General features: G+C 36.9%; 1 long non-coding RNA gene across 5 annotated transcripts in view; it reads left to right on the top strand.

The window, feature by feature from the left end:
• The window catches only part of LOC110829915 (uncharacterized), a 588956-nt gene that overhangs the window by 340288 nt on the left and 233783 nt on the right, over nt 1-14885 (top strand). For all 5 annotated transcript variants that reach the window (XR_015533600.1, XR_015533601.1, XR_015533605.1 and 2 more), the window contains exon 2: nt 272-311. This is a non-coding gene — a long non-coding RNA (uncharacterized LOC110829915). The remainder of the gene's footprint in view (nt 1-271; nt 312-14885) is intronic.

The following is a 14885-nucleotide window of genomic DNA, read 5'->3' as shown; positions in this document are numbered from 1 at the left end:
GTTCTCATGGTAGCGAGTATGAAAATGGTAACATTCTGGGATATTGCGTCGTGTAGTCTCGCTCCGATGATGGAGGCAGTATGCACCCCTGAAACGTGTCAAATTCTATATACAAGTCTGCACAGCGCAATATTTCAGAAGGCTGTCATCTTGGCTTCCTAGAATATCAGCCATCATACTCTTGTTGCATTTAATCAGGCAGAGATTGAAATGCATTTATTTGACTATCTGTAATTCGTTTTACGAAATTTGCTGTTCATATTTATTTCAGGTTCGCGTAGACATGACGGCCGATCATCAGTTCCGCAGAGGTAAGTCTTCGGTCCAGCACTGTAATATGAGTGAGATTGACAGGGTATTTTTATTTTATAATTTAACATCAAGCACTTTTAAAAATGCGATTCTCCATCTAGACAAGACGCTTGTACCAGGATATTTACTGTGGTTTAAGAAGTTTCAAGGTCCTGAATATAATCAAAAGTTAACATGAACAGTTAAATTATTAGGTAAGTTGTAGACCTTGGGTTTATCATGTAGGCCTCCAGCCATAACGTGTTTTTGAAACACAACAAAAAGGAAACAGAAAGGTTTTTGAGACTGTAGATTCTGAGGGCGGTGAAGATGTCGATTGTGGTCTTCGGGGTTCAAAATGGAGGCAATATGCTCTCTGAAACGTTAGTAACTACCTACAGGACCACATGACGTCACAACTCAGAACACCACAGGTGACAATTTTTTAAAATAAAATTATTACTCTGTTAGATAAGAAGGTGCTAAAGCCAGTCCACAGAGAGGGTTTATAATAACTATAGAGTGACATGTTTCGGTCAAAATTGGACCACATTCAGACTCTTTACAGATTATAAATGTATTAAGCAGAATTATTATAGCTGCTTATTAATACTGTTGCGGTAGCATGAGTTTCTCACGTGAGTGTACTCGGGACTCATATATTTAAAAATGTCATGAATTTATAAATGAAAAATTGTCGGGTCCAGCTTGCACGGATATTTTAAGGACATTGCATTACACAAAATACGATTTAAAAAATATCGCACTTGTTTTACTTAATGTTAATATTTTATAACTCCCGAATACCTTCACGCTTACGTAAAGAAATAGTCACACTACTATAAACACATTAATGGTAGATAATATTGTTTTATACATTTTCTGTTTTGAACACAACCTGAAGATGATCTAATTATGACCGAAACAGCCGCAATAATTTTATTGCAGCTACTGTGTTATAACAATCAAAAAGTTTATTGTGTGTGGGACGGAAAAACCTTACTAGCTCTTTTAATACTTTAGGTCTATAATTTCAGAACGGCTTGTTTGCCTTCTTGAATAAGTAGTTGGAAAAAGACTTATGGACGAGGAGTACAAAAGTGTAATGATGAGTTTCTCTATCAACTTGAGCATACACACCTTAGATAAGCCACTCAGACGCATTCTTACGCACCATACTGACCTCTGGGATATAATCTTATTTCCGCACCCTCCAAAGCTCAACCCCTAACACGAGAGTCTTAAACACCCCCTTCGAGCGGAGCACAATAAATCACCCCTCCACCATCTCATGAGTCATGTATCTTTCTGCGCCTGCTCTCTGCGTAAACAAAGTCGCAATGATTATTGAAATTTATGGATTTTATTAATCGCTTTAATTTGAAGACTACTGGAAAGATAAATTCGCTAATAAAGTTTCTCAAATAAATGTATCTCCTTTGTATTCTAACTTCTGAAACATTACGATTGAGCCTAATTCTGAAATAATGAATTCTATCACCATTGGACTGAGAATTGAACAGTCGCATAGCTTAACAGACATGCACAGGACTCTGTAAGGCAGTAAAAGAGGATTTACATCCATCCATTCTCCAACCGGAATTCGAACCCGTGATGTTTGTCTTCCTACAGACAGATCTGTAGCCACTGCGACACTATTCGTTCCCGCAAAGACTTGAGTGAGTAATGCTGAACAGCTTTCTTTCCTTGTTTTATAAGACGCATATGGCTTATGGTACCACCAGGACGGTATGTCCGCTGTTTTGGCTTTTCCCTAATGACTTTGAATTATTGTCGGACTTGCATGAAACTTCTTGGTAAGAGCACTGTGCCACCAGGGGCCACCTAACCTTTGTACTTTATAACTTCCTATCATCAATGATACAGATATGGCAACCGAGCGGACATCAGATACGAGAGCAATGACAGTGAAGTTAACTGGAAGATCCCAAGATTTGTGCGATATTGCGAGCGGTATTGGTACAACTTTTTGTCGAAATTGAACTAAAAAAATGGCGAATACGAAATGGTACAGACAATTTATTCTCGGATTCCTTGCCATTTGGATAAAATTGGTCGTTAGTTTTTCCCAGAACGTCTTTTTACTCTAGGCATTATAATTTTTAAAATATTTATGTTAATTAAGATTGTTGATAAAACTTCGTCTCCATATAGGCCTGTAGCTACATGCACACATGAACTGTTGTCCTATGCAGTCCATTGCTACTGAGTATCAATCATAATCTATACATTCAAAAGACGCCACTTCCGTCTTGGCCTAAGGCACGGATATTTAGGGTTGTTCTAGGCCTACTGGTCAGCACACAGGAAGTCCAATTCGCACATACTAATTATTTGTCGTCACTCTCGGAAGACGCTACGATTCCACCATGACGGCGGGTGACTGATAATTCATCGCGATGAGAGAGAGAGAGACAGACAGACTTACAAGACTGCAAAGTTACGAGATCATCCGCTTGAACTTGAATGTCCCACCACCGGAAACACACGATCATATGTTATTAGGGATTTGGTACAATATGTAGTGGGTTTGAATATGACCCGCCTCTTCAAACAATTAGACAAACTTCGAATCTAGGTCTCTATCTTCTCTGTGAAAAAAGTAACAGCTGGGTTTTCGGTTTAAGAAAATGATGAGACGAAACGACCAGAAAGGTGTATTTTCCCCCGAGAAGAAAGTATTAAGCTAGTGAAAGCCGTGAGAGAAAGCTGGATGGTGCGGGAAAAACGCTGACAAATTTAATTTTCAACACGTGACATTCCTTGCTACCGCGTGACTGAAGTCGCCCCCTCCTCTTCTCCTAATTACTCTTGTTTCTAGTCAAGAAACACCAGTTTAAAAAAAACAGTAAATCGCAGTTATTCAAGTGTACAGGTCTGAATAAATTATACACAAGGAAACACAATTTTCAGTTTCGTGTATTTCTGCTTTCTGTCATTTGTAATATAAATGGGGTGACACTGATTTTTACCACTGGATGTGGGCTAAATAAACTGCCGTGTGCTGACTCTTGAAACCAACCAGTTTCTGAGTACTGTCTTTATGGTAAGTCAACTTTCGAGTTCCGAACAAAACAGGAGATGACATTCGGAACGCCAACAGTTTACTGGCTGAGCGACTTCCTGTATTCCGAAATATTTGGCATCTTTATTGAAGATTTGCACTGCAGATAAATTAAATACTGCAATAAATTTGTAAAATGTTTAATGAACTACTTTTGATTTTTATCTCTAAACATTTGAAAGATGTGATTTGAATAGCACACTGTCTTACAGTCATTAAGATACTTAAACACCGCACATACTTTTACGAACATACATAAGAAACTAACCTAATTATTTGCATGTGACTAGCTAATAAAGAAGTACAGTCCATAGAAAGTTGTGGTCAGAAGTTGAGATTTATCACGAAGCTGCCTTCAAGGTTTTAACCATGCATTGCAAAGCCTCGTTTCTAGTATATTCGTATAACGTATGCATTCAGCTGCAGTAACAGATGTTTAATGTACTAAATTTTCTACTAGTAGCTTAAATGTACACAATACTAGCTGCATTTGCGAGCTGACTGGTATATGGAACAACTGTCTGACCACGACATTCGGAACTGCGTTCGTCAAAGAACATAATTACACTGCAAAGCAATGGGACTACAATCTTACAGCACGGATGTCCTACTGGAGCTCTTTGAGCCGAGACTGGGCTTCTAAGATGTTAAAATACTGACATTGGTTGTTTTAATCATTAATATAGCAGTACTTAAGACGAAAATAATTTTGTGAGATTGGATCATATGTTTATGACGATTGAAACAGAGACTTCTCTTCAAGCTATGTTCTTAGGGATTTATTTAGGCCTATCTTTGTTTATTTAACGACGCTTTGATAGCTACGGTAATTATATAGTGTGGAAAGAACGATGGTTGTGAATGCCCTGGGAAGGAACCGACCGCGGCCTATTTAGCATCTGCATGGAGAGCCTGAAGTAAACCAAGACTAAACTCAGAATAACCGGACATCAGGATCAGACTGAAAGCCAGGACAACCCAAAAATAAAACTGAATTCAATCGCCACGCTCATCACGTCTGATGCAGATCTTCTCTCTAACTTGCAAGCACAGCGTACGTAGAGTAACTAGGTAACTGAGGAAATTGTATATATTAAACAAGTTAAAGCGTTAATGTATGGATTTAATTAAACTTGTTCAAGAGACTGGGCATTTGCGTGTTTTGTGAAGTGAGTAGTGATACTTCTTGTTCCACAAAATGCAGGAAATGTTTCTGACAAACTGAACAAATACCAACTTCTGAAGGAGTTTTGTTCATGGAGATAATTACGTCAAGGACCCTGAAATAATACCAGTTAAATCAGTCACTGTCAATGAAGGTTAAATGAGAATAGTTTTATTTCTTCGACTTGCAGATCAACCTTACGTGTGAAGAACTAGCTAAGGGAATGTATGTGTTTATGTCTGGACCAAATTACTTACATTAATGAACGCAGTGTCATCTTACACTGTTTGAACGAGTGAAGTGTAATCAATGCAGGATTTGAGTTTTTCACGGCGGCGAGTATAAAGATGGCTTGGTTGTAACTCCGTTTAGATGTACTTGCTGCTTCTGTCATCACCCTGATGATAAAGACAGCAAGTACTTCTGAATCGTTAGTAAACTACCAGAAGACAGTCATCTTCAAATTTATTCAATTGTGGTGACACTGCTTTCAAGAAGGGATTCACAACTTGAGATAGTTTCTTTTTCGGTTTTAAGGCAATCGAAAAGGTTATGACCGGAAAATACGGACGACACTAGCTAACATCCAAAATCATATTTATATTCACTACATTTCTGACGGTTCTAAAGAAAGTGCGTTTTTTCTTTGTAATCAGTCACACGAATGGACTGCCAGTCTGACTGCAGCAGCGGTTACCAGATAGCGTGCCTCAAGGTCACACCAAAATCGTATAACGTTGGATTACGGACACCGAAGCCCATGTGATTGAAAACAGTTCAGAACTCGCCGCGTAGCAAAACTAGTAACGCCGCTGTTATGATGACTTAGGGGAGGGGGTGGGGGGCGAAGTCCTTCCTTGTCCTTGAAGCACGCAATTTTGTAACGGCTACTCTAGCTGTTTCCTCGATCCATTACAGATACTAGTATTGTGTCTAATGGACAGTTCTGCGTGAAATTCGGTATGTAATTCATTGTAGACCTCCCAACGGAGGTAATTTTATTTTACTGCCATCTGTAATACGAAAATGGCGGCAGTGTGAACAGGCAACGTTATCCAGCCAGTGTAGCGTCCTTGAAGAATTAGGTTTACAGATGTCATTAACTTATTAAAGAAACAACACAGTAACAGGGCTAGTGCAAGAACATTTCGGAGTGGTTAGCAATCTTGTTTCGTTCACGGAAGGTTCTGTATTCAAATCCCGGCCCAGAGACTGGCTCTGTTGACAAAGGATTTTCTAGGTTTGTCTCAGTCCTTCCGGAAAATGCCGTGATAGTACTTCAAATTAGACCAAAAATGATTCTTTCTGTACATATCCGTTTCAATTCAGTATTCATTGTTCATCCAGATAGTAAAGTGTCATTATATAATTTACTAATGAATGAAATAAAATTTATTACTTTGGATTGATGATAATAACTGATAAAGCGTTTCGTCTTGAAAATTTGTAAGTCGGCATGTTAAAACCACATCGAATAACTTAATAAATTTATAGTCAATACATCGATATTTTTAAACTTGAATAATGAAAAAATATCGTTTAAAATGTAGGCCTATATAGACCTAGATCCTTACTAATTAAAATTGCAGTACCATTTCACTTTGTATACATTAATTAGAATATTAAGAGTTGCCAAAGAAATTGTATTTTTAATAAAAGCCTTCAACTAAACTATATGTTCTTTTGAAATTAGCCAGTCGCTTTTAAAGAAGATGACATTGAATTCAGTTCCAAATGCAACCCTTAAATGTATAAGCCGTTAGTGACGTTTCTAAGCGGGCTTTGTAATAATTGGGAATTTTTTGTTAAATGAAGAAGTACAAAACTGTCAGTAATTTTAATGTTACACTGAAGCGTCTATCACATTAATGTTCCTTGGATATTTAAAATAGTTCTCGGTACGCAGGAACAAAATTACAGATTAATTTCGAAGGGATCTGACGATGAAGTAACATCAGACGACGGACAATGTAAAAAACCCAACAATTCAGACAAAATGAGAGATTTTTCAATCCCTTTCGGACTCGAGGTTTACCGTTAGTCAGTTATAAACAAATAATTGTCTATCTCATCACACCAACTCCCTCTTGCAGGATGTCGATTTTGGGCTTCTGAGTGGCATTGTCGAGTGGACTTTCAGGTGGAAACCAACGTTTTGAAGGAACATATTACCTCCATCGTCAGGTTTGAGACCTGAAACGTTGGTACCTACGTCCAGTCGGCAATACAAACCAAAAGACCAACATCGACATCTTCAAGGCCACGAGAATCATGTCCCCTCTTAAAGTATTCTATGAGCTCTTTCTGAATCAAGCTGCCTATCGCCCAGGTCAAAATATATGTAGCTAAGACTTATAGTTTGAGGGCCTTTTTAACTGAAATCGATCTCTTAACAACACACTTTCCTATTATTATTTTTTTTTGCAAAAAAGGTGTATGTAACATCTGTTCTATGTCAGTTCAATATTTAGACTAGTTACATTATACTGTACAGGTAGTGAATTTTTCTTAGACTTTTACAATCTACTTCAGAAGCTGATTCTCAAAACAGTTAATAATTCATATCCACCTTCAATCCGATACAAATTTCGAGCAGGTCTGATTGCATGACACAGCACGTGTCATATGTTTTGGAAGAACTGATTGAAAAACCACCAATAAACAAACTATCCAAACAGATGCACAGTTATGATGATATTTAAAGAACAACAGAACCACTTTTATACGACAGTAGGCCTGTTTATCGCCAGTTAAATGCAGCATTTTTAAAAATGCAAATCTATTTGTTGCTGTTGTCATAGATGCGTTGAGGCCTACACACGTTTTAGGGACGTTCACTTCCTCAACTCTGACTTAAATTTATTAAAATCTTTCACTTTGTAATGTGGGTTTATACGACAACATTTCTGGTAACTACACTGGCTCACGCCCATGACTGTAACTGTTTCTCGTTTGGATGTCTGGACGTCAGTTCACACCTACCTTCCCCTCTTTCACGAAAGAAAAGCTTCTAAACCTTCAACACTGTCTTCATAATATTAGATCTGTGTTGTGTTATCTTAATGCGTCCGAAACAAAAATTATAATCATAATTATTATGCAGTAAGTCCATACAATTATTATAACACAAAACTGTAGTTTTGTTGTCAGTTTACTAATAAATAAACGTTTCATTTCTCGGATACTTTCAAGGAATATTTTATTCCTTTATCTATACATAGTAATGCAATTTTAGGAGCGTAAGTTAAAGAAGATGGAAAATGAATTGTACAAAATTTATATTTAAATTAACTATATTTATGCTGTTGGTTTCTAACATGTTTAATAATGTGTAAACACAGAGTAATTAGTCTTACAGTACCTCGACCTATAGCGTTCTACGAATTAAACAATAACCAATTTCAAACATTACGACACATTGGTAAATTATATTGCTTTTTAAATATGTTATTTATACAATACTATTTCCCGTTAATACTGTTTTATATTTTCCGTGGGGCAGAAATTGAGGACACAGTGCAATTATTAATGGGCAACTTAAAATGAAACTCATTACATCCGAAACTGCGTTGGTTTGCTGTGTTATTTAAAAGGAAAGTTTATAGCGACTTTATCACCTGACCTTCGTTCTGAAAACTATTGGTATATAAGGACCTAACAAAAGCTTCAACACTTCGTTTACACGCTGCCAGTGTCTTTCTGTTCGCTACAAGTAAGCTGCCAATACCATTTGTAATTTAATTCTTTGTTGATATAGATTAATCGGTAATTAACATTTTTTTATACGTTTATCGTTATAATTTACTGTGTACATGATTGTTTATTTATATCTGTATTTAATTGCTTATGTTGACTCTGTAACTGGTTCCTTTAGCTCTTGATTTAGTACGTTAAAAGAAATTAATATAATTAGATTTCCATAACTTTTTCTTTGTAACGACATATACTTCCACCATTATCATCGCATTAATTATAATCATTTTGTTATGAATCTTGTTTTTATAAACACGAAAGTTGAAAAAATCCCGTATATAATTCGAATAAACACAAACACTTTTATTTGGCATCTAACAATAATTATTTGCTGTAAATATATGTCACAAATAAGAGCAACTCCTAAAGTCTACACTTTTTTAAAAAATTGGAATAAAATGTCACTGTCTTAAGATATTTCGTTAAGCTCTATCCTCCAAAAAGTCATGATTTACATGTTATTACACAAGGATATTAAATAATAATAAATGTAGGCAATAAACATTTATAAACTTGCCTAAATGTTACTATTTAATATTTTTAATTATTTGGCAATCGAAGCTAATTGTTATTAATAAACCTATCATACAAATTGGGTAAGAATGGCCTCTTCCAGTAACGTAGTAAACTGTATTAATATCAGTCCAAATTTACACTGAGCAGCGCCATATTTTTCACTTTGAAATCACAGATAGTATTTGGCTACATAGTAACCGTCATTTTGAACATCCATGGTAAAACCGAACTGCTTGTTTCAATGTTACCACGTATTTTAATAGTTTCTAGTATTTCAAATCGATATTAAAACACAGTCACTTGGCACAGGTCTTCACGTTAAGTTTGTTGTCAACATTTTCATTATTTTGTCTTACCTTTCTGTATATAAACGTCGTGTTTAGGATGCTATACATTGCCCTAACATTTCTGTGTCCGCCATCTTTGAAGCTTCTGTGGCTCTACACCGAGCATGCGCGGTGAGAGAATCAGCAGCTGTCTAGGCAGTTCCCCCCTCCCTTCCACGGTCAACACGAAGTCCGTCGCTTAGACGCAAAATGTAAAGGATATGAAAGCTTCTTTGTTCTTCTTTGTAGAAAGTAATTAAAACATCGTAATTTCTCCGACATACCATTTCCATGACAGACTTTTAGACACGGCATCAAAAATCATTCTGAAGCTGTAATATCTGTAGAAGTGTGGTCGTAATTTTGTTCTGTTGAGACTGAAACATTATGTGGATTTTCGGTAAGAAGTGGATTCAAGGCACACGTAGTTTTATGAATATTCCAAGTCTTCGACGTAATTTATTCTGATCACGTAGTAGAAATGCGGTAATTTATTGTGTTAGCAGAGATCTGCGCGGGCAGAAATTTCTCTCGGCCAGTCCCAGCCCTAACGAAACACGATTTATTTACAATCTGCCCTATCATATAGTAAATATACAAGCTTGTGTGTTTATTTTAAAGCATAAATGACAGTAATTTGCCGTTTTAAGAATGGTACAAATATACCGGATGCCAAGTTTATGTTTCTAGGAGATGGGATGCTATGAGACAATCTAGTCGGTGGGATTAGTTTCCGGAGCCCAATTGTGTTACGAACATAAGACGAACGCAAATGCGAATAACTTTGCCTTTGAGAAAAAAAAATATTCCGAGAACGGCCGAAATTCTCTGGATAAAAGTTGATTACTATAATTTGGACCAGGCGTGAACCAGAACTTTATACGTGTAACTAGGCTCAGGTTCATGCAGACCTCTAATGAAGGGGTTACGTTCTACTTCCTTACTGGGAAGTCCAGGGTGTATTCCATAAGTTGTTATGCAACCTACGATTTTTTCGTGATGTTTCTCAGTAAATTATTAGCCGACTCAATACCTGTTAGAAACATCAGGTATTAGCGCTCAGAACGTTCTAACCCGTTGAGTAATTTGAAAAAGAGTTTTTATTCTGTGGTTGTATGTAGTTATTAAAAATATTAATTACTGAATACGTTGCAAATTTAATTTTGGAATCTGCTTGCTGTAGCTAATTGAACGTAAGATTTTAAGTTTTAGGCGTCTTCATATTCGGCATAAGTCTTTGGTAGCGAGGAACGTTACGCTAAATTGCGTAATTTATGTGAGCAGGCCTACTTTATGCAGTGTCTGTTAATTGATTCATTAGCCTATATCAGAAACAAAATCCTGAATTTGACACTGGCTGCCGTGCACGTAGGCCAGTTTTGTCAGCGTCAACAGCAAAACGATTGGGGAACACCAACAAACGTACCAAGAAAGCAGCATGCTATGTACAATCAATATTAGTTCGTAAATACCACTTAGGATTATTACTTATCATAAACTGTAATCTATGTGACGTTTCTTTCAAGTGAGTAGACCTATCAAAGCAGCCGACAACGAAGTTAATTCAACCGAATTAAACCACATCACTCCCGGCCTCCTTAACCCAACAAAAAACCACAAGGAAAGACCATAGACATATATAAGCCTATAAGAACTATGAAGACTAAATATAGGACATATATAAGTGTGTAGGCCTACGTACATTTGGGCATGCAGACACGTACATAACAGACGTAGATTTAAATAATTCAAGATACACGTGTGACATGCATTGCCCAGTAAATTTCTTAGACATTTCTCAGTTCATTAGACAAATGTCAGAGCAGTAATCTAACATGAAACGATCGATCCCTTTTCACCAATTCAATTTTCAGAATTACAGTGGAGAAAATGTGGATCGAAAAGCAGACGAGTAGGCATATCAAAGAAACTTCTCACAAGACTGCAACAGCGTATTACAGTCTAAATTTAATTAAAGACAGGCCTATGTTTTCCTAAACTTTTTCGCGATTAACACTTGCATTATTACAAAAATAAGGCAAATTGAGAGAAAGCATCGGTTTGTTACTATGTTAAAAATATTCTGTAAATTAAGTAATCGATTAAATAGCATGCGGCTAGTGTATCTAGAGCTGGGCTTTCGTTGCATGGCAGTTGTAAATAAAATTAAAAGAGAAACGTTTGGAACTTGTTGGTCTAACATCTGTTATGAGTGTGATATTTCATTGCCACTAACTAGACGGAACTGTATAAATTTACTTTCGGTCTTTAAAATCCTATTTCGGTCATCCTGAAACATTTCAATCCTCGTTGGCTTCCTGGAAAAATAAACATGTTGTGGACTCAATAAACGATTACCCCAACATGTATTAAGGTGTTGAAAATATAACTGAAAGCGCAATATAAATTAAATAGAAGGAAGTGGAGAGAAAGATTAAACGTTGAAATGTCAAAATATTATGGTTTCTGGTTTGGTTGAACAAGTGGCCGGATTCCTGTGCTTTGCTTCACTCAACGCCTGTTAGGGTGTGGGTACTGCAAAGCTGTGTTTAGATTCGCAACTCTGGCAGTCCACATCTTCATAAATCAACTCGTGAACCCAGCACCTTCAGAACTTACTTCACCTGTTCAACATTTCTTTGATGCAGACCAACAACTTGAGGTGTAGCCAACGATGAGATCAATTTAAATTTACTCCTGATGCTTAAATGCTCGTTTAAATTTTATCACTTGTAATTCTGTTTCCACTGACGTTCTGAAATTTTTTCATTTAAAGTAATTACTTCAATGACAACTGGTTGGTTTAAGTGACATTCAGCCTGTGGTTGGACAGAAATCTTGTCTGCAAGGCTATTTCAAGGTGCACGAAAAACATTGGTCCAGGGAGGCAAATTATAAACTATAATTTCATTTTGATTATCTTGTGAAATGCAGGGACTTCAGCTTATAATGAGACCGACGCCTTAAAATCCGAAGTTGGCAATGATTACTTTTCAACTACACTTTTCATACTTTAATATTTTAACAAGACAAATGCGCCAGTGAATATTAGACATCTGAACGTCTCATAAGTAACTAAAAGTTTGAAACACCGTAAGATTAGGTCGGTACAAGAACGTAATTGCTTTGCAGTGTAATTAAAATATTACTTATATCTGTTTTATATAATATATTAATATAATTCTAATTCATTCCTTATTAAAATATAAGCTATATTTTGATTTTTACTCACATATCAAATCGATTTAGTAATCGATTTCACGTTGTTACTACATTTTGATGTGATGGGTGACTCGTCGGTTTCAGTAAGATCTGTTGGTGCTCAAGCTGTTTCGCCAGGAGAAGTGTTGTCGTAGTTGTGCTGACAACTTGTAGGGACTTGTCTTGTGGTTGTTTAAAGTTGTCTTCTATAGGATTACAAGTGTCTGATGAAATGGTTGTTATCAATGGTGATTTAGTTTCTTTCTTTGCTTTCATGCGTCTGTTCTGGAACCAAATCTTGATCTGCCGCTCCGTGAGACACAGGGCGTGGGCGATCTCAATTCTTCGTCTTCTGGTCAGGTAGCGGTTGAAGTGGAATTCCTTCTCCAACTCCAATGTCTGGTACCTCGTGTATGTCTGCCGCGTACGCTTTGGCCCTTGGTTTACATCACCTATAAATCATACAGTAATGATGTGTGTATATATGAAACATGTATGTATAAGGACAGTGAAAGTATAGAGGTCATTATTCGAAGAGAACTGGGTTCAGACTCACATTCCCAACTTCAGATTGAAATAAGACTGGCCCACCCAGCCTCCTCTACAATGGGTACCGGGGTCCTTTCCTGGGGGGTAAAGCCGGCCAGGGCGTGATGCTGACCACTCACCCCCATCTAGTGCCGAGGTCAAGGAAGAGAGGAGCTATACCTCCACTCCCCCCAAACGCCTACATGGCGTATAGTGGGACAAACTTTACTTTACTTTACTTACTTTATAAGACTTCACGCATTCTTACTCCGTAGTAGATGTGTTATAATTGTTGTACAAATGTTAATTGATTTAATATGAGAGAAAGTAAGACAAAGGTTGCATGATAAACTCATTTTTTGTGTAAGTTAATTTTAATCATTGTCATTTTTCGTTGTGCCGTCAGTTTTAAACAGTAATAGCAAATCTAAAACTTCTTGACGATGGTGAAGAGTCAATTGAATAAAAATTTACTTGGATATTATCCATCGTCTAGTAATAAAACGTAAAAAACGTAAAACGACGTTTCGGAGATGGGGCTCTATCTCCGTCTTCAGGTTCCTACTCAGTTGGGCCCACTAGATAGAGCTAATCCCTATCTCCGGACGATAATATCCAAGTAAATTTTTATTGAAGTAATAGCAAAGCTAAAATTTCATTTTCCCGCACGCTTCGACGTTTGCAAATGTAAAGAGTAGGTATTTTGTATATGCTTCGTAAGATTGAAGGCTAACTGATGTTATGAATCTATAATATTTTTTAAATATTTTCCTGGTGTTTTACTGCTGGTTTTATCATTATATGCATGTTTATTTTATTCAGAATTGCTTTTAATTTTGGTATAAATTTTAAAAATTATTAGTTGAAACGTGTACTTTTAAATCATTATTGTACATAGTAACCTCTAATGTCCACGATCTAGCTACGAACATTTCTCACTCATAGTGATAGTGACTGCTTCGTAAACAGAGGTCGCCAATGATGGAATCTCCAGATTTGTTATTCTTATTATTTGATGATTATTTATATTAATCGTGCAACATGCATAATGCGAAATACATTTAATGGTTGGTGATAGGAAGATGTTTAAATGGACGAAAATTTGTATTAGAAGTAGGGACGAATTTGAACTGAATTATTTTTCATTAACCAAACACTTGAATATACTGTTCAGAAGGACGCCTACTTGGCTTTTATCGTGTTAAGGTTGTAACAACTCACCTGAGTACGATTTCATCCACGGATAAAAGTTATTTTGTTGTATGTGTGACGTCACTTTAGCACGTCCGCCACCGTCAACACCGTATGGTATTACCGGCTGCATACAATCCAGGGGTAATTTCCTGTCTTCAAAACGGCCATGCGGAAATTCCATCTGACTCTGAGGTGGAGAAATATTCCCGAAGCCTTGACGAGAGGCGACTTCTTCACCTTCACTTGTCTTTGCTGAGGTAGATGTTCCCGCATCATCAACATATTGATGATGTAATGATACGTCACGTTCTTCTGCACTCCTGTCTTTACTCGTAAATTCGCGTACTGTAGTACCTGAGGGCGAGGGACTGTAAAATTCTTGGTAACCTGCAGAATGACTGACACTTGGACTTACTTTAGGAGCATTTGTCCTATTTAAAAGCATTCCCAGAATTGGTGAAGTAGACTCTTTCTTCACATCGATGACTGGTTGTGGATGTATCGACGAAAAAGACCCATCATGCTCTGGTATTCTGGGAGAAGGACTTCTTGTAATCTGTGTATTTCGAGTTTCCGGCGGTGGGCTTCTAATTCCGTGGTTTGTTTGTAGGTAATGGTTTTGATACATCGATGATGTTGACGAATTTGAAATGTACCTGTTGTGAAAACGTTCATCAGTCATATTCAGACAGTTTTGCAGGGAGTTTGGACTGGAACTTGGTTTCTTTTGATTCAAACCGACAACTGAATATGACATCGATGGTAAATTTGTGGAATATTTCGTATTTTGAGCCAACATAGTTGTATTATTCTGACCTTCAGCTGG

This window comes from Zootermopsis nevadensis, unplaced genomic scaffold, assembly GCF_977971745.1.
Source record: "Zootermopsis nevadensis isolate Lab colony 2312 unplaced genomic scaffold, Znev_1.0 Znev_ptg000001l, whole genome shotgun sequence".
In the NCBI taxonomy this organism is placed as follows: domain Eukaryota; kingdom Metazoa; phylum Arthropoda; class Insecta; order Blattodea; family Termopsidae; genus Zootermopsis; species Zootermopsis nevadensis.
This window is presented reverse-complemented; position numbering and strand designations above follow the sequence as displayed.